This window comes from Peromyscus californicus, unplaced genomic scaffold (assembly GCF_007827085.1).
Source record: "Peromyscus californicus insignis strain IS unplaced genomic scaffold, ASM782708v3 Scaffold_20__1_contigs__length_68692818, whole genome shotgun sequence".
NCBI classification, from domain to species: domain Eukaryota; kingdom Metazoa; phylum Chordata; class Mammalia; order Rodentia; family Cricetidae; genus Peromyscus; species Peromyscus californicus.
The window spans coordinates 4,658,024-4,681,854 of NW_026294503.1; the positions used below are offsets into that span (position 1 = coordinate 4,658,024).

Here is a 23,831-nt window from a genome sequence, read left to right on the forward strand (position 1 = left end):
TAGAGAGTCAGTTTTCCTTATCAGTCAAGCAATTTTCAGTCAGCTTTTTCTGTTGACTTCTGACAGACAGAAATCCAGACTGATACAAAAAGAAAGTCGTGAGTTATTAACCATACCCAGCTCACGACATCAGAGATGCAGTGCTGTCACATGAAGCCAGACAGAGCACTGTGGATGCTCCCATGTGAGTGGAGGCAGGCTACAACAGTCACTGGGTGAGCATCGGTGCGGGTGCGGCTAGCCACTGTGAGTCATGCAGAGAAATGGGAGGAACTAACACCTGCTTAGACACAGCCTCATAAAATCCCATGAAAGGTGAAAGAGAAGACTGCTAAAACTGAGTCAATACATTTTCTTCTCACAGTTTGTTGACATTCTTACACTGTTGGGCTTGTACCAGGCTGTTGCTGATTTTTCTATTGTATGGAAGAGTTTAATTATTTTTGATTCTCCTATTCTCAGCAGAGGCAGGCGGATCTCTGTGAGTTCGAGGCCAGCCTGTTCTACAAAGCGAGTTCCAGGAAAGGTGCAAAGCTACACAGAGAAACCCTGTCTCGAAAAACAAAAACAAAAACAAAAATGTGATTTGTAACACTGAACTCTACACTTCTACCTGGTGAGAGCACCCGTAAGTGGATAGGGTCAAGGCACCCTTAAATGGATAGAGACAGGGCACCCCTAGGTGGATAGATACAGGGAACCCCTAGATGGATAGAGACAGGGAACCCCTAGATGGATAGAGACAGGGCACCCCTAAATGGACAGAGACAGGGCACTCCTAAATGGATAGGCAGGAGTGGCTTGAGCCAAGCTCCAATATGAACTCTCAATACCAGAACGCTATGGGCCCAGACATTCCTCAACTTTGATCTGAGAAAACTCCCCTAACTTTAGGTTTCTTCCACCATTGCCCATTTCTTACCTCCATCAAGGCTACAGAGATCACTGGTGATGATGGTGGCAGTGGTGGTGATGGTGGTGGTGGTGATGGTGATGATGGTGATGGTGGTGGTGATGATGGTGATGGTGGTGATGATGGTGATGGTGATGATGGTGGTGATGATGATGGTGGTGATGATGGTGATGGTGCTGATGGTGCTGATGATGATGATGGTGATGGTGATGATGATGATGGTGATGATGGTGATGGTGGTGATGATGATGGTGATGATGGTGATGGTGGTGATGATGGTAGTGGTGATGGTGATGATGGTGGTGATGATGGTGATGGTGGTGATGATGGTGATGATGATGATGGTGATGATGGTGATGGTGGTGATGATGGTAGTGGTGATGGTGATGATGGTGGTGATGATGGTGGTGATGATGGTGGTGGTGATGGTAGTGGTGATGGTGATGATGGTGGTGATGATGGTGGTGGTGGTGATGGTGGTAGTGGTGATGGTGGTGATGGTGGAGATGATGATGGTACTGGAAGTGGAAAGCTCATTGACATTTTCTATGTGTTAGATTATTTAAGTGGTTTGTTTGTGAACTTTCACAACAATCCTCTGAAGTCAAACTGAAGATATGAAACCAAGCTGTCTTGTTTGGGGTGTGTGAAGGATGGTACACTGTCCTTCTGAGTGTTGATAGTACATAGGCCTGGGGATGAGAAGAGGGAATGGGGGAACCTCTACTTCTCTGCACACTTTGGGGTTTTCGGTTTTTCTTACTTAATTTAATTCCCAACACACACTACTTTTAGTCAGCACACACTGTTGGGCACATATGTGTAACGACTATATGCTTAGCACCTCATGAATGAGTCTCACAAAGCCCACAAGCCTACAGATTTGATTTCAAAAAGCCTATCCTCCCCGCTGAGAGGATGCAAGAGAAGAGAGATAGAAGACAGATTTCACAGTAACAGTTGGACACCTTCGTGTGGTTCTAGGGCATGGCTTAAGGGAGAGGAAGATACGGTGAACTAGCCCAGAGAATGGGAGGGAGACTTTGGACAGTGTTTCTTAGACTGCAGAGCTCATAGGTCAAGCCCTGGAGCCACTGACAGATATTTGCAAAGTCACAATGGATGCTCTAGGTTTAGACATTTTCTTTCTTCAGATAGACGGCACTGCTGTGCCCCACATGTCTGCACACGGTCCAGTGACGATGGCCGAGTAACACCTCCAAATCTAGTGACTTAAAACAAACACATAGGAAATGCATGGATTCTAGAAGTTGGTCAGGATAGTGTAGAGATGAATGGCTTGTTTCTGTTCCATGGTGACTAGGGCTTTAGTGGGAAACCTGGAAGTCTGGAGTGGGATCTTCAGAAACTTCACCCAGTTCTCATGCCTGATGGTGGAGGCTGGCTGCTGCCTGAGAGCCTCCGTGCCTTACCGTGTAGTTTCCCACGGGGGCCACGGCCAGAATTCCTCATTTTATGGTGACTGGATTCCTGAGGTGAGCATTGAGAGCGGGGAAGTGGAAAGACATGGGAAGCAGTGTGAGCTCCAGGTGAAAGCTGAGACCTTTTCCTCTGTCCTTAGCATCCATCCTGTCCACTGTTCACCGCTGCTCCAGCGGTGGTAAGCCCAGGTCCGTATCCAAGGGGAGGGAAAACAGCTGTCACATCTCCGTGTTTGGGGCACCAGGCACAGTGCTGGAAGGGCGTGGGGAGTGGAATAGATAGCCCCATCTCTGAAGGGTGGTGACACCAGTGACAATGACAGCAGCAGCCGGCTGAGATCTGTTCCTTCCTGCGTCTACCAGAGAGACCACCTGCAGCTGTTTCCTGTGACACATCTGCACTTCATCCCATCAGAACCTTGTGCAGAGAGCCCCACCTCTGCTGGCAGACATTAACGGCCACCCCATGAGAGCTGGCTGCGGTTTGTAGGGACAGGACTGCTTGGTGCGTGTGACTGGACAGCAGCCATGGAAGACGGGAATGGACACAAATGTCCCTCTTTACGATTTTAAATTGCATTTATTTATGTGTCTGTGTACATAAATGCCACAGCAAGCACACATGTGGAGGTCAGAGAACAACGTGTGGACCTCGGTTCTCTCCTCTCCCCGCGTGAGTTTTGGGGTCCCTCATCACTTCCCACTCCTGCTGCTAACCCCCTCCCTCTCCCCAATTCATCCTCTTTCTTTTTCTTTTCTTTTCTCTCTCTTTTTTTTTTTTTTTTGGTTTTTCGAGACAGGGTTTCTCTATGTAGCTTTGGCACCTTTCCTGGAACTCACTCTGTAGACCAGGCTGGCCTTGAACTCAGAGATCCGCCTGCCGAGTGCTGGGATTAAAGGTGTGCGCCACCACCGCCCAGCTCAACTCATCCTCTTTCTATTCTCATGTTTTTGCTTGTTTGTGAACCAGCGAGTTTCACTAGAGTTGCTGACAGAAGCACGGGCAAGAGGTTATGTACGGGAACCTCCGTGGCTGCACCACTGAAGAAAATGTCTGCCGCTCTGCAACGGCTGTAAGAATGATGTTTGCTCTTGACTTTAGCTCCCTTTTAACCCACAAGTAATTTTTACAGCTTTCATCAACAAAGAAGACTGGAGGCCTGGGCTCCCACCTACCCTTGACACGGTTGGCTGTGACATCCACCTAGGCTGCAAGCATCTCTCTGACTCTGAGATACCAACCTACCATCCACTGTCTGCCTTTCTCGACTCTTTTTAGGACTCTGTGTGTGTGTGTGTGTGTGTGTGTGTGTGTGTGTGTGTGTGTGTGTGCGCGTGTGCGTGTGCGTGTGTGTGTGTGTGTGTGTGTGTGTGTGTGTGTGTGTGAATATATGCTAAGAGTATGTGGGTACCTTCAGAGATCAAAGATGTCAGAGTCTTTGGAGCTAGAGTTACAAGTCATTGTCACTGCCTAACATGGGTGCTGGGAACTGAATCTGGGTCCTCTGGATGAGCCCTTAGCCACTGAGCCGTTTCTCCAGCCCATGAAGTGACCTCTTAAAAACACCGAGGCCACAGCCCTCAGCAGAGAATCTTCTTGCAGTACATGGTAATTAACAGAGATCCATAACTGGTCAGTGCTCAGCGCTAAGTGGGATGTCTGTAGCACACCCCTCCACCAGAGGCTCAGGACCTACTGAGAGCGGGACAGAAGGTTTGTAAGAGCCAGAGGTAGCGGGTGACACAAGAAAGCAGCATTGTCCCCACACAACAGAGCAGATGCAGAAATGACCTCACAGGAATTGTGACAATGTGGACAAGACCCGAGCGAGCTCCAGCCAGACAAAGTCTCAGCTTAGAAGGGGGAGGCGACATGAAGTCCCACCCCTGACTCTTCAGAGCTTTGGCATTTGATTGCTGCTGGAAGAAAGAACGCCAAGTCTTTTTAAAGTTGTGAATCCTGGTATATCAACAACACCGCGGGGCGGGCAGCCCCGTGTCTGGTAACCAACCAACACTAACTGGACTCAGAGGGACTCAAGAGAGAGAGAGAGCTGGGTGTGGGGTCTGTGCCTTTAGTCCTGGGAGGCAGAGGAAGGCAGGTCTGTTCTAGGACAGCAAGGGCTACCCAGAGAGACCCTGCCTCAAAAAAACCAGAGAGGGACACACAGAGAGGGACACACATACACGTACAGAGAGAGAGAAAGACACAGAGAGACAGAGAGAACATGAAGTTGAGAAGGTAGGGAGATGGGGGGAGGATTTAGGAGGAGTTAAAGGAGGGAATGAATTATGATAAAAAATATATGAAATTCTCAAGGAGTTAATAAAAATATTATTTAGGAAAAGTTTAACCAAAAACCCACTGAAGGGAAGTGAGGCTGAATCGCTTCTTTCCAGTTCCCCTGACATTCAAGACCCACTGCAAAGTCCAAGAATCAAATGCAGGACCCACAGCTGCCCCATGGGAAGACTGACTTAAAGACACCCCACTGCTGAACAAAAATACACTTCCTCCAGCGTTCTCTTCCTCGGCTTCTCAATATCCGCTGTAGAACTGTGCTGCACCTGCAGGCTAATAAATAATGTAGCCAAAGAATTCCGCAAACCAGAAAGGTCACCATCTCAGTCTCATCTGTCTTCAAGTGAAAGTTTTGGTTCAAAGTAAAAAGGCAAGTTTATTTGGGGGAGCTGGTTGCTTGGACTAACAGCTGCAAAAAATGGGCTGGGGGTAGAAACAGAGACCCATCACTTAGACCCACGTTTTATAACCGTTGACTAGTCTTCATGGGTAAAATCTCACCAGATGGGACCCGAAGACTGGGAAAGCAGCACAGCCTGGAACTCAGCATTTCAAGACTTAGAGAAAGCTCTGTTCAGAGCTGACCATGTGTGGTCTCAGAGAGCGTCTGCCACTGTTACCTGAGTTCCAAGCATGGCCCTCTCTGTTATCTGTACAGCCGAGGTCAGTGATGCTGCAAGAATCAGGCCTCTCTGTCTCCTGGTGGACACTGAATTCTCAGGATTAGTGCAAGCCACCCCTCCTGGACTTCTAGTTGGAAACCTGCAGGAGGGACTCATGTGGCATCCTCAGCCTACTTCAGGCACGAGGAAGCTGTGACTCCATGCTGTGGGGAGGAAAGTCTAACAGCACAGTCAGGGCCTACCAAAGATGAGAAAAAAGCACAGCTGTCTGTCCTGCCCCTCCCTGCCTCGTGGCTGTGGTGTCCTGCACCCCTCACCCCCTGCCGTGACTGTGGTGTCCTGCACCCCCTCACCCCCTGCCTCGTGGCTGTGGTGTCCTGCACCCCCCTCACCCCCTGCCGTGGTTGTGGTGTCCCACTTTCCCAGGCTCCTGTAAGCCCCTATGAGTGCCCTCCCTCTGCCCTGGCCCATTATGGGTTAGCCAGCACGTTAACACCCATGTGCTACTACTTCAGACACTCTGGCTTTCTGTGTGGATATCAACACAACCTGGTCTACAGAGTGAGATCCAGGAGAGGCACCAAAACTACCCAGAGAAACCCTGTCTCGAAAAACAAAACAAAAACAAAATGAATCTTAATATACAAAAAAGGAGTGTATGCAAGCTTGTGTGTGTGTGTGTGTGTGTGTGTGTGTGTGTGTGTGTGTTGCTCAAGAACAGATTTCCATATATGGTGATTTTGTTTGGGTCCTGAAAGCCCTTGGATTGCAGCATCTAACCTCTTACACTTTTTACCATGCAAAGACTAGCCAGAAATGTCTTCAACACTAGCTTTCTGGCCCTGGGCATGCCGGCTGTTTTCGGGGCCCAGTTTCACTCCGTGGTAGTTGGAACTGTCTTCCCTAGAGAGGTGTCCTCACTCCTCTCCAACGCTTTCATCATCGTTTGAGTTAGGCTGGGCCAAGCTTCTGAAGGACGATAGTTTAAAACAAGTGGTCACAGGCTGACATACAGTCACAAACATTTGTACCACACTGTAGACAAGGCATGCTCCGCGTGTGAGGCAGGAGGGTCATTTCAGGACAGGAGAGGAGCAAACTCATCCACAAATTACATAACACATGAACTGCGTGATACATTAGCAGGGAATATGTTATCTCTCAAACTCTAGGGAGAATAAAGAATATCCCCACGGCCTTGCTTCTGTTCAATACTAAAAATGAGTTAGGATGCAAAATCAAATTATCTCAGACCCGTACTAACACCCATGCTTAGAGACAATGCTAACACAAGCAGAGAGCTTCTGTTCTCCATGTATACCCTGTAACCACAGTGCTGAGACAGGATTGCTGAGACAACCAAGTTCTTCACCTTGGCTCGCCACCCTGAGCGGTTCTGAGACTGCCCATGTCCACAGTCCCTGCTGTGGAGGCAAGCTGGTTGGCTGGCCCTTCACACAGGGAGAGAAGAGGTCCTGAGCCAACCCATCTAGTGAGATGGACCTGGACTTGCTGCTGGACACCCCTCGATTTCTGCCCCCAGACCCTACAGAAAGCAGCTAGCACATAGTGTACTATGTAATAGTCTCCAATCAGTTCCATTCGCTGCATAACAACCAACCCCAAAATAGAGGGCTTTATACGGTAGTGACTTTCCTGTAACTCACTGCTCTGTGAATCAAGAATTCTGAGAGAACTTGCCACGATGGTTTTCCTCTCTCTCAATGTGGACTGGGAGTATTCTCCATCTGGCAGTTGGCCTGGTCAAGTTGGTCTTGCTCACACACCTGGTAGGGACAGCTAGAACACTGTGGTGGTTAGAATGAGAAAGGTCTAGCACAGGCTCACATAATTATACAGTCGGTTCCCAGTTGGTGGCGTTGTCTGAGAAGGTTATGGGACCTTTCGGAAAATGAGTCTTGGTGGAGGAAGTTTGGCTCAGAGGGTTTACAGCTCAGCTTCATTTCCATTTCACTCTCTGCTTTGCGTTTGCAGTTGAAGACATACTCTCTCAGCTCCCTGCTCTGGCGGTCAGCAGCCATGACCCCTTACCATTATGGCTGTTGTTACGGTACGTGCTGCTCCTCGTGGCTGGTTGCCGCCCGCAGCGGCCATGTCGCGGTGGAGGAGCGTGCTGATTGAAAGAATCACAGCCATGGTTACCTGTTGAGAGCTTTATTGGGAGGGGGGAGAGAGGGAGGGAGAGAGGGGGGGAGAGAGAGGGGGAGGGCAACGGGAGGAAGGATGGGAAAGGAGAGAGACAGAGCGTGCACAGAGGGCCCACCAGCTTTTTAGGCTGGGACGCCGTGGAAGGCTGATGACATAATTAAGGACCGAATCCTTACAATGGCCTCCCTCCTCTGGGACTGTGAGCCACATAAACTTGAGCGTGAGTTGCTTTTGGTGGTGGAGTTTTATCCCAACAACAGAAGGTTGTTGGTGCACTCTACGCTTGACTTGGCCCTTTTCTCAGTAACCCCGGGTCTCTCCTGTGGGGAACAGAGGAGGCTCTGGGTGAGTGTGCCCTGTTCTCAGGAGCACAGCCACATCGAGGACCGCAGGGAGTGGCGCCCCAGCCCTCCCCCACCTCTGTGAGCCTCTGAGGCATGGCAAAGCCTTCCTTTTCTCTGAGTGAGAATGTTGGCGGTGTGTGCAAAAAAAATGAGCAGCTAGAGCTTCCTCCTCTTGGATGACTACAGCTCCCCTCGGAGACGGACCCGCTAGCCCCTCCCACCACGCTGTACGTAATACAACGCTGAGGTTCGGGGTTGGTGCTGCTCCAGCAGAGAGCATGGCTGCCAGATCCCAGGTTTTCTCTACTTGTGTCTGTCCGTCTTTCTTTACCACCCTGAAACTGTGCAAGACACGGTACTCGAGTTCCCTTCTAGTAAGGCGGCTGAACTTCTTACACAAGGAGTCAAGTACCCCAGCACTAGTGGTCTCCAACTAACGAAAGAGTCTTAAGGCTTGGATCTGATCCAAGTCGACCTAACTGAAGCAGAGTAGCAAGGTCATGGAACATCTTCTAGGACCGGCCTCATGTAGCCAGTCACCTAGCTAGTGGCTGGATGGACACTTCTAGAGTGGAAGCTCACAGTTTTAAGGAATTCCCATATGCATGAGAGGAAAGAGCTACATATTATTTGCTTTTTGGCTCCCAGATGCCTCACCTGAAATTAATGGTCAGCGATAGATTTCCTGGAGCACAGCGCCTGTTATCAGCTGTTCACCCAGCAGGACCTTCAGAGAGGACACAATTGTGAGGTGGTTGTGAGCATGGCTGTAATGAGGCAATCCCATGCAGTCTGTCTGATAGCCAAAAGGGTTGATTCTGGGTTAACTTACAAGCAAAAGGCAGTTGGTCGCCGGGTCCAGGGAAGGTGAGGTGTGATCTAACTCGGTTCTCTAGAGAGCTCTGCCTTGGTCAGCAGTACCAGCATCCAGTATCCAAGACCACAAGGTAGCCAAGAGGGCGAGCACATACCGCATTCCAGATCTTAAGGGGTCCCCCCTTGGCCACGCACTGGAGATGGGCAGGTACCTAGCAGTTACCTGCTGCCTACTAGGGGCGGTGCTTCAGGGGTAACATGCAGACAACCACCCCTACATGGATGTCTGATATCTTCCCTCCCCTGGGCTATGCTCAAAGTGGCCACAAAGATGCCTGCCTCCTAACCCCATGAGTGTAGCTCTATAGAGTCAAATCAGCTTTAAAGATGTGTTTCAGTTAAGGATGTTGAATAGGGAGCTTATCCCAAGCACCTGGGCAGGCACCATGTGATCACAAGGGCCCTTATAACTGGGAGGCAGGAGACTAGAGTGGGTATCAGGGCAAGGAGCAATCGCAGGAAGAGGTGAGGGTGACGAGGAAAAGCTCACAACCAGAGAACGTGGCAGCCTCCGGAAGTTAGCAGAAACGGGGAACGGACTGTCCAGTAGAGCCGGAGCTTGTGAAGAGCAGCATCAGACAGCTGGCCATCAGTTTGCAGCCGTGGGAGCTGGGTGACGTTACACGTTGAGTTTCACTGGAGTATTCTTCCTCTGTCATCTATGGTTCAAATTTTCCGTGGCTGAGTAAAGCGAAAGAGAACTCTGGCCTTGGGGACCAGGACAAATGATGAGGAGGTGGCATTTCAAAGTGTTCCTTCCCCCAGGGGCTGGGCAGATGGCTCGGTGGTTAAGAACACTTACTGCTCTCACAGAGGACCCATGTCTGGTTCCCCAGACCAGCATCAGGTGACTCACAACCATCTGTAACCCCAGGTCCAGGGGATCCAGTGCCCTCTTGTGGCCTCAGAGGGCTCCTGCCCTCACCCCTTTACAGACACACATACATAGACACAATGAAAAGAAACCTTAAAGGGAAAGAGCTCCTTTATTGAAGTATGTCTGTCCTTGGTCTGGGGCGTCAGATCAGTCTCAGAGCGTTTTTGAGTCTGAGGCAGACGGATGTGGCCAGCCACCTGCTTCTGGTCAGCACTCCAGAATCAGGGTGTCTCCAGCTTGCTTGAAAGAGCAACGAGGAGATGCTTGAGGCGGCTCAGCTGCATCTGTCATCTCTGTCTGACACCAATGATGAGGATGCTCCAAAGAAGACACACGGAACGCAGGAATGGACGGGCCCAGGCCTGGACTCCTTCCGGCTCTGGAACCACAGCTGTGTCCTTTCCTGTCTCAAGGACCACGACTCCCCTGCCCTCTTGTAATGAGTAAGCAGGGTGTTCGGGTACAAGAAGGAGGCAGGGGTGGGTAGCAGTTCCAAGTCCGAGGCTTTCAGCTGAATTTGTCTGCTAACGAAACCTGACTTTTCCTTCTCTCGGTGATGCTGGGACAGCCCCTGAACAGGCCTTGGGAATGAATCCAAAGAGGGAACAAGTGAGATGATTCAGCAACCACAGGCTGGCAGGGCACAAGGCATTTCTAGCTGCTGACCGAGCTCTGCTACCCAATTTACAGGGCTGCATCGGTAGCAGCAACAGCAGCAGCAGCAAGGCCTGGATGCCTTTGCTCTGAGATCATCAAGGGGCCCTTAGCTACTCAGTCAGTGGCCTCACCCCAGGCCTGCACATGCTGTGGACCTGGACAACTCAAATCCCTCAGAACCCAGACTCGCAGGCCAGTTAACCTGGCATGAGGGCAACCCATGCCAATCATACCCAGGTGGTATAAGTCAGGCCTCTATGCAACATGTCACTTCCCCAAAAATGCTTGCCCCTTAAAACCTTGCTGATTACCTGGGTGTTGGTGGCACACACCTTTAATCCTAGCACTTGGGAGGCAGACGTAGGCAAATCTTTGAGTTCAAGGCCAGCCTAGTCTACAGAGTGAGTTCCAGGATAGCTAGGGCTATGCAGAGAAAGCTTGTCTAGAAAAACAAAACAAAACAAACAAACAAACAAAAACCAAAACCAACCAAACAAAAAGCCTGCTTATTTTCAATTGAGTATATGAGGACAGCAAGCAGTTGAGAATGTTATGTTGTCTGGCTGCACCATTTGAAAATTCTGAATGTGTGTGCCTTGATTGTGTGCTCTATCCACCATCCCTAGGACTTAGACTCACACCTGGGCCAAAGCAAGTCCTGAGCGGTTGCTGAGGGGATGGATGGCTACGTAGCTAGACGGTTCGTACATTTCAAGATCCATTCACAGGCTTGTGGTGAATGAATAATGTTTTAAAGATTTCAGAGAAAAGGACGTGTATCAAAGGAGACTAACTCCAGGCTTTGGGAGAAAAGCAGTTAGGGGTCAGGAGAGTCCCTAAAACTACCTTCAGATTGTCTTGCAGCGTGCGATCCACAGCGCCATCTGCTGCACAAAGGACTAGTTCAGGGACTGGCTGGGAAGAGGCTGGCCAGAAGCACGCAGGGCACGTCCAGCTGCTTGAAGTACACCATCAGGTATGTGCAGATGTGTGTCTGTGTGTGTATCTTCGGGTGTGACACAAAACACAGTGGTTAAAGTTTCACCTGATTCACAAACATAAAACCAAAGCCTGCCATAGGGTGGATCAGAGTAGATTCTTTGGGTCCGAGTCGGGGAAGTGAGCCTTGAGAATCTTCAAATAACGCCAACAAGCGTGAGTCAGTGGGAGACGATGCTCTGTCTTTCAACATCTGTTGCTTTGGGCCAGAACGAGGTGACCACATCAAGGACTGACCTGGAGTCTTTGATCAGTTTCCCGGATCTGGAATGACGGGGGATCCAGCTGTTGGAAGACTATTCCAAGGACTTAATCAAGTTCCCAAATGCTTAGTTTCTGCTCACTAAGCTCGAGATGGGACTGACATTTTATTTTGCAGCCTCAATCCTTAGAAAGAAATCTCTGTACTCTGTGTGCATCTTTCTCTCTGTGTGTCTCTTTCACACACATGTACATGAATACCCGCACACATCCACACAATTCAACACATTCAGCACCCTCATGTACCCCCCTACAAGGTTACTGTAATGGTAAAGACTGGAAATAATCTCAGGATGGCTGAGATTAATTAACCTGGAGTGTGGGCTTCCGCTCTATGGTGTTGTGTGCAGAGGACAATGCCAGCCTGTGACAAATGTTACAGTGAGGTGGCAAGTCCCGCCAGGACCAGGGTCTAAGGCCTACTGAGAATGTTATACCAGGTGCCCACCAGGAACTCTCCAAAGTTTGAAAGGAACAAATAAGAAAATCAGCTTCTCGTATGGGCTGGAGGAAAAACAGTGAGCATGGGAAGGATTTCCCAGGAGGGAGTTTTTGTGTTCTAGACTCAGTCACAAGGAAAGGTTGTCAGGGCCCCTCTTGACGAGTCTTTTAAGATATGGCAGACTTGAGATTTTGGGGGGGTCCAAGACTTGTAGGAGTTAGAGGTCACAAATATAATAAGCAAACTGTAGTTTAGTGAGTGGTTAGGGAGTGCCTAGTTCAGGGCAGGTGACGTCCTGGTCTCTGGGGAACATCCAGACATGTCTGTGATTGGGTTCCGCCCCTCTGTAGGATGCAGCCAGCGGTGAGCCGAGGCAACAAGGGAAAACATAAAGCAGCCCCAAGCACACTGGGGAGTCATCTGCTTACCGGAGGAACCAGCTCGTTGTCGGATGAGCTCAGAGGGAAGGGTTGGATGATGATTGACGGGACAGCTGGGTACAAGGTGGTACACAGGATAAAGCTGCCTCGGGACACACAAGTCAGGACGAGGGACAGATGGTCGTTTGGTGAGGGAAGGATGGAGGTGCTGGTGCTGGCAAATGAGTGGAGTAGCTGGGGTGGCCTTGAGTACCGCGCTGAGGAGCTCAGCTGCATTCAGTGAGCCCAGGCTGTTGGTCCTGAGGGGGTAGTGTGCCTCTGTGTTGTAAGCCTGCGTTTTATACTCTGGAGTTCGAGGGTCCCTTCTGAGTTCTGGCAAATCTGAGGACAGGCAGAGAGAGATTGCTGGTTCTCTCCACGGCATGAAAAGTTCCAGAAGAGCAAACATTTCTCCAAGCGTGCTGAAGCAGTAAAAGGATTTCTGGGGCCAGGAAGATGGCTCAGTGAGTGCAGAGCTTCCCGCACAAGCTTGAGGACTGGAGTTTGAATCCTCAGAATCCACGTGAAGCTGATGCAGCCCTTCTACAGCAAGATGGGAGGCAGAGTCAAGAGAGTCCCGAAGTTTGCCAGCCAGCTGGGGCGATGGAGCCAGCAGCAGCCAACCGGAAAGATACTCTGTCCCCAAACTAGATGGAAGGCAGAGACTGATGCCCGGCGTTACCCTCTGACATCCGCACATGCGCTGTGGTACATACATGCCATCCACCAAACATGTTTTAAAAGTCACGGATTTTCATTTTCTTTTGTGTGAGAGTTACGGTCTTACACGAGCAGGGTCCCCTGCTAGTCTAACTTCTCGCTATTTTCCTAGGACTTTCGTCCTCGTCCGTTTTCTGTTACTATAATAGATTATCTGAGACTGGGTGATTCATTTAATAAAGAAAAGTTCTTTAGAGGCTACCAAGTCAAAGAACATGGGCTACTCTCTGCTCGGATTCTTTTTTTTTTTTTTTTTTTTTTTTAAGATTTATTTATTATTATACATACAGTGTTTTGCCTGCATGTGTCCCTGCAGGCCAGAAGAGGGCGCCAGATCTTATTACAGGTGGTTGTGAGCCACCATGTGGGTGCTGGGAATTGAACTCAGGTCCTCTGGAAGAGCTCTTAACTGCTGAGCCATCTCTCCAGCCCCTCTGCTTGGATTCTTAGAGACCTTCGTGATAATTAACTCTTTCCGGAAGGCAAGAGGGAGAGTGAGTGGTGAGGAGACATAGGAATAAGGGCGGCCTCCTTTTGTAGCCTGCTCTCATGAGAATGAACCACTCCCACGGGAAAGGCATTGCTCCCTCCAAAGGACTTGGCCACCTCTTAAAGACTGTCACTGCTACATCGGGGACGGGGATCCACACGTTTCAGAGTAAACCCTGCCCCTTGTCGTTCTCAGTGTGGTTTATCTCCTTTGCAATGCTTTTCCCTATACGATATTTGTAGGCTCTAATAGGTACTTGGAGGCATTTTAACACCCAGTATTTCTGGAACATGAGCAGTGGAGATGTTGTTCTTGGCCCATTGAGTCAGACTGTAAATGCATTGGCCTTCAGCAAATTCCTTGCCTCCCTGATCTCAGGTTCCTTGTCCATGAAATGGAGATGTAACTGTCGATACACCCGACAGGGCTGTGAGCATCACATGATTGGAATCTGTAAGGTGAGCAGAGCAGTGCCCCTCCACACACACCGTCCCAGCCCCATGCATGAACCTGCAGCCTTTTACTCCTGTGTGGGGTCAGAGTTACACTTCCTTTGCTGACATTTGGCCAGGCTCCTGACTGGCTTCTTTCTCTAAGGTCTGGGATGCCAACGTGAATTCTGAAGAAACAACGCAGCCCACAGCATCTGTCGCCTCTGCTTCTGACATTCCTGTGACACGTGTGCCGCCCCACTCTGAGCTACCTCAGGGAGTGGTCCTCGCCTGCCTCCTTCGGTCAGTTTCCACCCTGACTCACTTCTGGAATTTTTCTTGTTTTAACTCTTGTGATTTTCACCTCTTCGTTGTCCAGTCTGCTTCCCATCCCAGCCAGCATGATTTTCTCATCACATGATGTATCTTTGCTCTGTCTCAATTGGATCATTTTTTTAGACTTTCTGTTTCTTTTATCAGGCTCCCTTTTGAGCATAGAAAGTGTAGCTGTGACCTTGCTTCATGCCCTGTATGCCATCACTAACCTCCGCCTATTCCATAGGATCATATTTTTCCTTCAGATTACGGATCATATTTTCTGTTTATTTCCTGCCTAATAATTTTTTGGAGGGAGGAGGTAGTATTGAAACAGGGTCTCCTGTAGCCCGGGCTGACCTCAAACTCACTCTGTAGCCAAGGATGGATCCTGGCCCTCCTGCTTCTGCCTTCCAAGACCTGGGATTATAGCATGTGCCCTCTACCTGGTAACTTTTTAGAACTCCTGGATGCTGTTAGCTTTACATTGGTGGATGCTACATACTTCCAAGTGCTCTGAGTAGTGCTAGAGTTTGCTGAGGTGAGGATTGGTCCCCAGGAAGAGTTCAGTGCTGTGACTCCCTCCGCTCAAGCTGGTCAGGAAGGTGCCTCCAGAGCAGTCTTTAACTTGGCATTCAGCTGACTTATTTGGCCCCACTGTGAACCAATAACTTCCTTATGACCCCCCAGTGCCTTCAGTTAGCTGGAGAGTTTCTACGTCTGTAAAGCATGCCAGTCCCTCTGTGGGCCATAGGAATTCTTCTACACACTTCTTTCCAATGATTCTTCCCTGTCCCTGGTGATCTCCTTAATTTTTTCCTCTCTAGCCTCTTATGCTTATGTGTTATCCAGAACATGGTAGTTCAAGTGAGAAATGTTCCCCATAAATCCAGGCATTTGAACCCTTGGTCCCCAGTTGGTGGTGCTGTGTGGGGAGGTCTAGGTAGTATAGCCTGGCTGGAGGAAGTGTGCCACTGTTATAACGCCATGTGCCACTTCCTGTTCCTCCTCTATGCTTCATGAGTGGCGCTGGAGATGTGAGCCCTTGGCTCCCTATTCCAGTCACCGTGTCTGCCTGCTGCCACACCTCTGTTCTTTTTTTTTTTTTGGTTTTTCGAGACAGGGTTTCTCTGTGTAGCTTTGCGCCTTTCCTGGAACTCACTTGGTAGACCAGGCTGGCCTCGAACTCACAGAGATCCGCCTGGCTCTGTCTCCCGAGTGCTGGGATTAAAGGCGTGCGCCACCACCGCCCGGCACACCTCCCGTTCTTTACAGACACAATCCCCCTGGATCCTAAGCCCAGATAAACACTTTTCTGTCCATAAGTTGCTTTGGTCATGGCGTTTGATCACAGCAATGGAAAAGTAACTAATATATAACACTTCTTTGGGTATGAGTGTGCATTTGCATGTGTGTGTTTTGTAGACATGTATGTGCAATATATACTGTGCCAGTGATCATTTTTATTTAAATTTCTTTCATCCTCCAACTCCAAAGTTACATTCTATCCCTTTGAATGTCTCCTTAATGGTCCTGTGTAGCTGAAAGTTTTCCTGTGTCCTGCTTGGTCCGCAGCCGCTCAGATCCAAGTAAACTCACAGAAGCTTATATTCATTAAAACTGCTTGGCCATTAGCTCAGGCTTCCTACTGACTAGCTCCTACACTTAAACTCAGCCCATTTCTGTTAATCTATATGTTGCCACATTTTCCATGGCTTTACCTGTGTGCCATTACATGCTGCTCCCTGGAGGGCTGGCTGGCGTCTCCTGACTCAGCCTTCCTCTTCCCAGAATTCTCCTTGTCTGCTTATCCTGCCTATTCTTCCTGCCTGGCTACTGGCCAATCAGCATTTTATTAAACAGTGTACAGAAGCGTTATCCCACAGCAGTCCTGTGTGAGGCTGGCTCTTCCTTTCACTCTCAACTGCAATTCTTTTTGTATCAAGTTGTAGGTGACCTGAGAGCACCTGTCACCTGGCCTGTCACCCTGTTTCCCGCACTTCCTTTGCCGTGGGCTCTCTCCCTCAGTAGAACAGAAGGCCCTCAGCCCAGCTGCCCAGCAGCCGCTCACTGTTGCTTATGGGATAAAGGAACCAGCGAGCTTTATGCTGTTTCCATCACTCACCTCCTCCCTCCACTCCTGTTTCATCTCCCATCTCCTAAACTAGAGACTAAATTCCTCAAGGTGACCTTCCTGGTCATCCATCCAAGATCACATTAAACAAAATTGTGTGTCACAGTGTCTCGCCCCAATATGTACATTGACAGTCAACAGATGTCAATCGATGTTTCCTGATTCGACCTTTCTTCTGTTCATTTCATAACTATTTGCTTTCTAGGTGCTGTGAAGGGAACTAAAAGTAATGGCTCATACAGACACAGCCCCCACACCACAGGGAGACACCATCAGTGTAGGGCCTCACTCAAACACAGCCTCCATACCACAGAGAGACGCCTTCAGTGTAGGGCCTCACTCAAACACAGCCTCACACACCACAGAGAGATGCCATCAGTATGTCTCCTCACACAGACACAGCCTCCACATCACGGAGAGACACGAGCAGTGTAGCTCCACGAAATCGCCATTGTGTTTGAAATCTGCAGTTCTACAGTAAAGTGGTGGTATTTTTGCTACTTCACACACCAAAACCCAAATGGGGTAGGGGAGGGGCAGGAATGGCCCATAACGCTCAGGAACTCTTACAGAGTACTGTCCATCTGCCGCTGTAACTCCCTTAACAACTTGACATGTAAATCCTTCAGTACTAAGTGCCAGGATGTTTCAGAGTTCCTCTTCTGTCTGAAGCCCCAAACCAGGAAGGTGGCCCTGCAGCACAGGACCGCTTTCCACGGTCTGTGTCGCTCACTGGGCTATCTTCCAGCTCTGAGTTCTTTTCACTGTGTTCTAAGGCCAAGGCTACTGTTGCCCATGATGAACTGAGGCTCACAGATCCCACTGCAAACCTCTCATGGTCTGAGATCTAACATCCACGCCCTTCCTGGAGGTGGCGTGCTGTGGGATACTGGGTAACAGAACAATTTAGATGAAAACAACAGCAGCACCCCGACTTTCCTGTGGACCCCTCCTGGGGGGTGGGGAAGGTGAAGATGGAGAACCTCAGACAGTTATCTACCTGGGGAGTCCTTTCTAAAAATACCTAAAGATAATGTTTGCGTAATACTTGCAACTTTGATCTGCAAAGAGAGACCCGTCTTTGAGGACTTGAAAAGACGACGGAGAAGACATTTTGCCAGAAGCTGGGGTTTGACTGGAGGTCTGGTGGTCAGGCCCGGGTGCGAGGACTACTTTGCAACATCAAACAGATGTTTCCTTCTGTGTCTCTCACATAGCTTTTTGTGGTGATATTTTATTTGTACTAAAATGTGATTTGTATGTTAATAGATAAAGTTGCCTGGGGGTCAGAGCTATTAGAGTCATAGCAAGAGCGTGACGGTGGTGGTGCACACCTTTAATCCCAGCACTTGGTAGGCAGAGCTAGGTAGATCTCTGTGTGTTCAAGGATACAGCCAGCATTGGAGACACATGCCTTTAATCTCAATACCAACCAAAGAAGACCTGGAGGTCTGTACAGACAGGCAGTGACTAGGAGGTCATGTGGTTGGGTTTACAACCAATGAGAAGGCAGAACAGAAACTCTATAAAAAAGACAGACACACAGGAAGTAGGTCTCTTTGCTGAGAGGAAGGACAGCGCCAGTGAAGGGTAAGGTTTCTAGCTCTGACCTCTTGGCTTTTAACTCTGCAATTGTTTCTGTGTTTCTTAATTAATAAGACCATTTAGCTACAGATTTTTTCTTTTTTCTTATTTTTGGTGATAGAATTATAATCACCAACAGCACAGTATGCTTATGATGGTCATTCTTCAGACTCCTCCATCATCAGACCCCAGCAGATGTGAATTTCCTAACTTTGCCCACCATCATAGAAAGAGGTCCACAGGTTGGGACGGGAGCCTTCACTGTTTTTATCTTGGCCCTGAAGTGTCTTGGTCAGGTTCCAGCACACATGAGAGTCAGAAGTAACAACTGGGCAGCCAAGACTTTCCTTCCCCATGTCTCTCTGGTCCCACATCCATCTGCTCGATCTTGGTTTGGGGATTGGAATCTTGGGTCACTTGAGACTGGGGTGCTGGGGTGACTGCCTGCATCCCATGTGTCCTCGACTCTTCTCCCTTATCTTAACCTTCAGGGGCCCCCAAGTTCTTCCAGCCTGTGGAATGTGGATCTTTGACTTTCAGTCACGACTGTTACAAACTGACTCACCTATTCCAATGGCTGCTTTGTAGGTAATGTCAGCACTTCTTCTCAACCCCATTGAGTCCACTTGAAAAAAAAGAATTTGGGGAAAAAGAGATCTGGGTGTATTTCCAGGTAGAGAAACCCTCTGCTCCTCAGGCCCTGGCTGATCTTTATTTATTGGTTTGCTGTTGGTTTGTTTTGTTTTGAGGTGGGGTAGCCCTATAGACTTGCTTGGTCTGGAATTCAGTATCTGGACTTGAACTCACAGCAGTCTTTCTGCTTCTGCCAAAGGAAAGGCAAGCCTATGAAGACTTCAGATGTGACAGAGGCCTCCAGGAATAGCTAAGGATGAGATCAGGGCTGAGAAGTGGGAGGGTACTGTTAATCCCACCAGTGGAGAGTAAGACCACTGCCATAGTTTAAAATCAAATTTGAAACAAGCTTTAATTAAATATTGGCTAGGTGGATGGGCTCTGGTCAGGTCCATACCCAGATTCCCAGGAAATGTCCCCGAATCACAGTTTGCAGCAGCTTAAAAAGGAAAACCTATAATTCATTGCATTTCTCATCAGGTCCAATCAGGGGCAAGCATACATCCTGATGTATTTCCTGCCTGTGAACCTCCCACCCACATGTGATCAAGCACATCTGGTGCAGATGGGTCAAATAAACTTGTTTAGGGGAGTGAAAATGTGGCTTGTTTTCTCCCATGATCAGTAGCCTCCAGCATTTCAGGATCTAATTGTCCTTGCACAAGGGACTTACAGATCAGAGGTGTTTTTGTTTCATGGATCTCTTAGGCATAGCAATTTTAACTTAAAATGTAACTTTAGCTCTCACAGTACCCAACAGAAGCTCCATTAGTTTTCCACCCACTTTTTTCTGTTGTTCTTAGGAGAGAGGGTCTTGCTGTGTAGCCCAGGCTGGCCTTAAACTCACCGTGTACTTGCCTCAGTGATCTCCCAGATGCTGGGATGTGCCTCCATGCCTGGCTCATTTCCACTGCTGTCTATTGTTATATCTCTCAAATATTATTAAGGACCAGCCTTAATCTTCTTCCCAGGGGCCCAGAAGAGAAGCTATGGATGGCGTAAATTATTTTTGGGAAAAGAATCTAAGTACACCGAGCTCTTAGTCTGTCTATTTTATTCCTCTGGGATAAGATTCTCTCTACACAGCTTCAGTTCTGTTCTCATGCCTAGCTCTTTCTTGCCTGATTTCTCTCTACATTTATCTGCCGTCCCCTCATTGTTCTATCTTAATTCTCTCATCTCAGTTCTGCCCCATCTTGGTCTTTCTCACCTCGTTCTTCCCCATCTGGCTCTTCCTCATCCTCCATCTCATTCTTCTAGTTCTTCAGTCAGAATCCTCCTCCGTCTCTGAGGTTTACAGTTATATACCCATGCAATAGCAGTGATCTAGCTAAAGCAAGGTCACCAGGCTTGAATTCTTACAGGGTCATAAACGCAGACAAGAGTTTTCCTCAGGCAGTGACCCTCAGGCTTTCTTTTACAACCCAAAAGGGGAGAGGTACAGGAGGAGGTCAAACTGAGAGCTAAAATCGGTTAATATATCAGAAAAAGGGAATTTTTGTGCTCAAACTACATTCCTAGACGTGGTTAGGTAAGTGTTAGGAGTCTATAATGTTAGTATAAATACCACGAAGGCTGTATAAGAAAGGGGGGTCTGAGCTTAATGTATCTTAATTCAGGAGATTGTTTGGCCTTGGATGCTTGATAGGTATTTCAGATAAAATAAACTGTTATGAGTTCTTGGAAACATACATAGCATACAAGAAAATCATTGCAGGAATCGGCTAATACATATATACAAAAGCTAAAATATCACCAAGACTTCTTAAGCCATGGCTTGACCTCCGGAAAAGTCCTTGACCTTTCCAAGTAGTAGCTTTTATGATAGTAGCTGAATTCCATTACATTTTCCTGCGGCTTGCAGCATGTATCACCGTCTCCCACCCTTACAGAAACAAAATCAGGATGCAGGTAATCAGCATCTTCAATACTCAACTTCCACAAAAGGTGTTTCATTTTTGTCTCACTGAGTTTGGAAACTGAGTTCTGTGATTCTCTTACCCATAGTCATCCGCTGGCCAGCGTTTGCTAAGTACCTCCCATGTCGGGCACTGGGCTGCGCTCTTGGGATAGAAATGTGACTAAGAAGTGGAGTATCTGCACAGACAGGCATAGAAACACTTCAGGAGAATGTGGGGTGCCTGGCACGTGACACAGTTTGCCTAACATCCTTTCTCTAGATGTTTCTCAGCTTCTTTGGACACCTGAAGCAGAGAGTAAAAGAGAGAGATGCCACCTTGAGAGCCAGGAGGAAAACACGTGGTATGGTGTGGGAGTGGAATGGGGGAGTGGGGGCAGTGTGCCTGGGAGGGGAAGGGCAGCATGTGAGCCAGACTTCAGGTCACCAGGTCCTGCTCTTTGGACTGGCGGCATCTCCTAAATCTTAGACTGAGGAGGAGTCATGTGGCAAGACACTTGATCAAATTGTCATGAGAATGACCCCCTCACAGACTGAGTTTGCTCCAGAGTCTGATATGTCCAGCTGTCTATCAAGTACTGGTGGTCAAGGCAGACTTGCCGGCTGTGAGGTAAACAGAGCAACAAAAACTACAAATTAGAAACTGAGGAGAGCTTCACTCCATTCTCTCCCTTCAACCTTCCTAGTGCTTACGTTAGGGGGCTGAGGGGTCGGGCATGTGATGAAAATAATGTGTTCCCAATGCAACTACTTTTCTCTCCCTCCTCCCTCCTCCCTCCTCCCTTCTCCCTCCTCCCTCCTCCCCCTCACCTCCTCCTCTCCTCCAATTTTCCTTCTTTAGACAAGATCTCACAAGGGGTCCCAGCTGGCCTGGAACTCTCTCTGTAAACCTCACTGACCTCAGACTTGCAGTGACCCTCCTGCCTTCTCAAATGTTGGGACTATGGGCATGAGCCACCATGCGAGTCTTTAGAGGCTCTCTATAAAGAACACTGCTAAGGGCTGGGGAGATGGTTCAGTGGCTAAGAGCACTTGGTTACGCAAGCATGAGGAACCTGGGTTCAAATCTCCAGCACTCACACAAAAACTACAGCATGGGCACAGGCATGCCTGGAGCCCCAGTGCTGTGGGGGCAGAGACCAGAGGACCCCTGGGCTTCGCTGGCTGAGCCTAGCTCCAGGTTCAGTGAGAGACCTTGTCTGGAGAAGATGAGCGGAGAATGCTAGGGCAGAACCCCTAATTCTCCCCGAGGGAACCTGTTTCTGGTTTTTGTTTTGGTTTGTTTCTTTTTGTTTTTTGAGACAGGGTTTCTGTGTATAGTCCTGGCTGTCCTGGAACTTGCTCTGTAGACCTGGCTAGTTTCGAACTCAGAGATCCCCCTGCTCTGCCTCCTTAGTGCTGGGATTAAAAGTGTGCACCACCACCACTTGGCAGGAACCCTTCCTAACATCACGGTCTGGAACATTCCTGACACCTTTCACTGCAAACTCAGAAACCTACTGGGAAGGATCTCCCGAGGCCAAGGCCATGTATTCCACCCTCCCCACCTCAGATTTCACAGAGCAGACCCCGCTGAAGCCACAGATGATCAGCTGGTGCTTTCTTCCATCACTGTGGTTTTCGTTTAAATGATTAAAATTCTACCATCCAAGGTGCTGTGTCTCTTTATACTTCAAGGGTACTGGGACCAAAGACTGACCTTCCTCTGCTCCATTTTTAATTTTACCATTTAGATTAGCCAGACCAGGTCTCACAATTTCTTTGTAAGGAAATTGCCTTTGTCACTTGGGACCATCCATCTCCTGGAAACGTCCTTGAGACACATAGTAAAGCTAAAAACATCTGTGTGCCCTCTGCAGAGGGTAAGCACAGAGGCACAGGTCTCGGGCCCAAACTTTCTGTCATTACATTCTTTCTTGTGGGGCTGAAACTTTGCCAGTTCATACTGGAGGGGACTCTGCTTTCTAGCCATGGCAGAGAATCAAGATTGCTGTGGGATGGTCTGTATGTCAAATGTGTTGCTGATTGGTCAATGAATAAATCACTGATTGGCAGTGGCCAGGCAGGAAGTATAGGCGGGACTAACAAAGAGGAAAATTGAGAGAACAGGAAGCTGGAGAGGGGAGACACTGCCAGCCGCCATCAGGACAAGGAAGATGTAAAGTACCGGTAAGCCACAAGCCACGTGGCAAGGTATAGATTAATAGAAATGGATTAATTTAAGCTGTAAGAACAGTTAACAAGAAGCCTGCCACGGCCATACAGTTTGAAACTAATATAAGTCTCTGTGTTTACTTGATCGGGTTTGAGCGGCTTGGGACTGGCGGGTGAGAGAGATTTGTCCTGACTGTGGGCCAGGCAGGAAAACTCTAGCAACACAAGATTGCTCATAAATTCCTTCTTCTGGCTCAGTGAACACTGAGTAGCATTAATGATGAACAATGTCTAAGGAAGCTCACAGTAATGATCTTGGTCCTTAGTGCCACAGAGAACGTGCTTGGGTCACGCTTTGATGACTCAGGAAGTCTTTGTCAACCTGTAGTTTATTACCTGGGTATCAGTACATGGCCAGGGGCAGAAGAACCATTTTAATTTAAGTTTCTGGAAATTGGTACTCTGGACAATTAGAAATTGATTTTGAAACACATCCATAAATGTGTTTATGTATGCTTGGGCTATTTTGAGCAGATTAAATGTTACCCTGAGTTACACTCTCTTGTTTTTGTTTTGTTTTTAGATAATTTAAAAAAAGATTTTCTTCACTTGTACTTTCTGTGTATGTGTATGTCTATGTGTGTGTATGTGCATCACATATGTGCAGTACCTGTGTGGGTCAAAAGAGGGCACCAGATTCCTTGGAACTGGAGTTACTGGCATGTTTATGAGCTGCCCTGTGCATGCTGGGAACAGAACCTGGGTCAGCTGCAAGAGCAGCAAGGGTCCCTAAACACTAAGCCTCTCCAAGCCTTGTTTTTAGGAAATTCTAAGTGCTGAGGATCAGGGCTCTGCCCTTTACCAGGCTAGCTGCTCGTTCACTTGCACTGCTTCCAAAGCTTTTCAATGTGTGCATTGCTCCAGCAATTGCTAGCGATCTTTAGCCAACACATCCCCACATGATTGATATCCTTCTTTATTTGTTTGATGTCTGTCCTGATTAGTTGGATACATGCCAAAAAAAAGCTAAATATTTTCAATTACATACATTTTTTATAAAATTTCAAAAGAAAAATGAGTTATAAAAATCAACCAAGTGCCAGACATGGTGGTGCATATCTATAACTC

At 48.4% G+C, this 23,831-nt stretch overlaps 2 long non-coding RNA genes across 2 annotated transcripts; one reads left to right on the plus strand and one right to left on the minus strand.

Annotated features, from left to right (window-relative positions):
• Positions 1-7,445: 7,445 nt before the first annotated feature.
• LOC128116430 (uncharacterized) lies at positions 7,446-9,736 on the minus strand. The gene is made up of 4 exons (XR_008220451.1): positions 9,636-9,736; positions 8,626-9,328; positions 8,451-8,520; positions 7,446-7,769 (listed from the first exon to the last, which is right to left on the minus strand). It is a non-coding gene; the product is annotated as an uncharacterized LOC128116430 (long non-coding RNA).
• A 1,333-nt stretch (positions 9,737-11,069) lies between these two features.
• Positions 11,070-20,874, plus strand: LOC128116431 (uncharacterized). Its single transcript, XR_008220452.1, has 3 exons — positions 11,070-11,179; positions 14,132-14,268; positions 16,227-20,874. It is a non-coding gene; the product is annotated as an uncharacterized LOC128116431 (long non-coding RNA).
• Positions 20,875-23,831: the final 2,957 nt, after the last annotated feature.